Source organism: Tamandua tetradactyla, chromosome 25, assembly GCF_023851605.1.
Source record: "Tamandua tetradactyla isolate mTamTet1 chromosome 25, mTamTet1.pri, whole genome shotgun sequence".
Classification (NCBI taxonomy): domain Eukaryota; kingdom Metazoa; phylum Chordata; class Mammalia; order Pilosa; family Myrmecophagidae; genus Tamandua; species Tamandua tetradactyla.
The window spans coordinates 5,666,587-5,670,518 of record NC_135351.1 but is presented as its reverse complement, the minus strand read 5'-3'; the positions used below and the strand labels follow the sequence as shown (position 1 = coordinate 5,670,518).

Here is a 3,932-nt window from a genome sequence, read left to right as displayed (position 1 = left end):
AGTTAAAGGTGTGCACATTGAGATTGTATATTTCACAGAAATACATAGTTCCACATGTAATATCCAGGGGATATCTATTTCTACCACAGCCTTCAAAGTACTCCAACCTTAAGGTACCCACAACAAAAACACTTGTGACTGGAACCAGTTGTTCCTTTTATCCTACACCAGGACAAACCAATATGTAATAGGCAGTTTTCTTTGCTTAGACATGGAAGCAGTTTTAACACTGGCCCTTGTGATGCTACAATATACCAAAAGAACTATACCAAACACTTAAACTTCTATAAAAATTCCACATCCCCATATTGGCTACCTCAAGATGAAAACAAATAGCTCTTTAAATGTTAAACGGCTCTAATTCTCTAATATTAAACATAAAAGCCACATGGGAAATACAGAAATTCAAATAGTAGTAACATAAACCTGTCATACATCATAACCAAAATCTGTTTGTGAGACAACATGGATGACAAATGGTCTACTGTATAAATTTTAGGATGAGGTAGACAAAATTTGGAAGGCTGATTAATTTTCCCTTCTTTCTCTTGCTTGAGCTTTGTTTCCTTGGGTATACAACGTCCACAATGTCAAGTTGTCTCTCAGTAATTGCATTATTAGCGTGCTGTCTTTGTATGACTCTTCACATAAGGTATCAAGTGCAGCAATGGCTTCATCAAAAGTTGTCTTTGCAAGACAGCAGACTTTCTCTGGGGAGTTCAAGATCTCATAATAAAACACAGAAAATTTGAGGGTTAGACCCAATGTGATAGGATGTATTGGTTGCATTTCTTTTTTGCTGATTTCAAATGCCTCTTGGTATGCTTGTTGTGACTGATCCACAATCCCTTTCTTTTCATCACCAGCAACAGCCTCAGCCAAGTAACAATAGGAGTTTCCTTTCATTTTCAAATAGAAGACTGCTCTGTGCTTGTGAGGCACTAGGGATCAAGAATTTTTCCAAAAGAGACAGTACATCATTGCAGATATCTCTTAACTTGGTCTCAATTTTCTCTCTATATTCTCAAGCCATCTGCTGTTTCTTCTAAGCACCTTCCATCCTTCACTCAATACTTGAGACAACCCTCCAAGACAACCTACAAGTTCCTATAACATTTTTATAAGAAACTTAGAGAAGATTCCTTCCCTCTTTGGAAAATTCAGCTCACTGCTCATTACGGACTTCATGAAGGCTGCCATGTCATCATATTATCCAGCCTGCTCAGCCAGTTTGGCCTTCTGCACCACCTTATTTTTATCCATGACTGGGTGTTCTCTGTCCAGAGTACGTGACACAGGTGATGGGACTCAGGTGACAGGACTCAGCAGTCTGGGTAGTGGCAGCAGCAAGGCTGTGATTCTGTCCTAATTGATGTTTGTATGCCAAGCCAAGTCAACTTTCCCCTTCTATCGTTAGTGCTTATCTCTATCAATGTGAACGAAATGAGATCAACAGGCAGTTCATTGCCATGGTATGCCTTCTTTCCCCCATGTCCCTTTGGGCATCTATATTGGGTGACAAAGATCCTGACCCAGCTCCTCTGTAGCCAGGAGCTCCCTGCATCCATCTTTCTCACAGGGCTCAGATTTACCCGCCCTGTTTTCCCACCAGAGAAGTCTTTGCCTAATAGAACCATTCATTCCTCGCTGCCGTTGCCCTGCAGGAGAGCCAGCTGTGCATGGATTTAAGTGAGGCATGAGGAAAGGTGGCCCAATGTGGATGATCATCGAGGATGCTCACCACTTGGCTGTGGGAGAAGGGTGGAGGGATGGGGAGGGAAGTACAGGATGAAACCTCCAACAGGAGAACCAAAGTCAGAGAAATGAGCTTCAGCTCTGAGACTTCTTGGCAAAAGCACCTAGCCTCAGCCATCACAGTGCTCTATAATTTAGAGGCCCTTCAAACATATTATCCAGGTTTTAAAACTCATGACATGCCCATGCGTAGATGGTGAAATGAAGCACAAAGAAGATTAACTACTTATCTAGGATCACATGGCTAGTTTGGGGTGGTCTTAGAATTCTTGGTATATCCTCATAATAACCTTTTTTACACAGGAGGAGACTGATGGTCAGAGTGAACAAATAGGGGGCTGGGATCTAAATTCCCAGCTCCCAAGCACTTGCAGGCAGGGAAGGGCATAGGTGCTACCTCTCTTTTCTAAGCTCCTACTGTTTGCACTCATCCCATGCCTCTAAATCCAATAACTAAATGGTTCATTCCCCAAGCAAGTCTCTGATCCTACTGAAGAGGGAGCAGGGGTCCTGGACACAGAAGAGTAGGGGCTAGGCTTAAAATAATGAATTTATACTCCTAGAGGTAAGGAGGCCCAGTAAACCAAGTGCTGACTCAGAAGCAGGTGGGGGGAGGAAGCTGCTGAGTCAATGGGTCTATGCCTCTGAGTTGTCCTTTCTCTGCTCTCACTGTGGGGCACTGAAGCCCTCCCAAGGCCTCCCAGACCACTGCATTCTTCCCCCTTCTTCCTTTCTTTCCTGACCCTTGCCCTGGTGCCATGAGCTAGAGATGGTGATATCTATGATGGAGATTGTTTGCTGAATTCTTTAAATTTTTATTGCTGCTGTTAAGCCGGATAACAATCAGCCAATAGTTGAGCTGATTCTTGTCTTTCCATCACTCCTGGTCTATGATAATAAAAATTGCCAACCAACAATATCCACTGGGGTGGGAGGGCACTGGGGCTGTCTTCTTAGTTGCTATGTATGTGAAACATGCACTGGATGCATTTCATTTCAATTTTAAGTTTAAGTTATATGTTTTCAAGGGAAGGGAATGGAGTTATTTACTAGATAAAGGCCAGAGATTCTTTTGCCTGATACACTAAATAACCAATTCCCGAGACACAGAATTTCAAAGAGAGAAAGAGTTTATTACTAGGCATGTAGTAGGAGAGGAGATGCCTATTGGCCCAAAATCTGTCTCCCTAAACTACAGTAATTCTGATAGTTTTATTAGGGAAAAAAATGGGCAGAGTTTAGGATAATGAACACAGTGGCCCCAGATGATGTAATTAGAGGTGATCTAATTATTGAGCTTGTGCAGAGTGATTACATGCCTAGTCACAGAACATATATAAGAAAATGGCAGATGAGGTCTAGGTGATTTGTAGGTTAAAGTCTAAGCTACTGTCCATGTCAGGCAGCCCATTTTGATTAGCTGTCATCTTGGTTATCAAGACAACTTTGGAGTTGGAGTGGGTTAGTTTAGGGCTGACTCAAGACCCTTCACTAATAAACATCAGGGGCTGTCTTTAGTGATTACAAGACTCTAAAGTTGAAAAGCTGATAAATGGGCACAAGTGAAGATTGGTCACAAAAACACAGGGCAGAAGGTAAAGGCTATACAATCCTTATCAGAGATCAAGGCAGCTGGATTACAATGTAGGGATTTCAGGAATTTCCCTCTGTCTACTCCAATATACCAGAAGACAAAAAAGAATATCTATATAATGATTCAAAATCATCCCTTAAGGGGGTACAAGGGTAGTTCAGTGGTAGAATTCTTGCATGTCATGTGGGAGACCCAGGTTCAATTCCCAGTTCATGCATTCCCCCACCAATAAAAATTCATAAATGGTGCTGTACTAATGTATACTCACATGGGAAAAGAATGAAATGTGACTTCTACCACAGAAGATACAAAAATAAAATCATCCTTAAATACTAATTTCTCATTTACAATTCCTCCTTCTCATTTGATAATTATCTATCAATCTTGAGGGATACCTGGGTGATGACTCTGTAACTACTTCAAAGCTGAAAAGAAGCATTGCCATTAAAGAGCTAGGGGATGAAATGATGAAACTAGCTGTTGTTCTTAAAGAGTCTAGTATTTCTGGGTTTCAGAGCTTCTCTGGCTTTGGAATAATCCGGAGGTTTTAAGTATCTGAAAAACAAACTAAGTAAAATTTTAT

The 3,932-nt window shown here is 41.3% G+C and overlaps 1 pseudogene; it reads right to left on the bottom strand.

The window, feature by feature from the left end:
• Window positions 1-528: 528 nt before the first annotated feature.
• On the bottom strand, window positions 529-1,263 carry LOC143669026 (14-3-3 protein zeta/delta pseudogene; annotated as a pseudogene).
• Window positions 1,264-3,932: the final 2,669 nt, after the last annotated feature.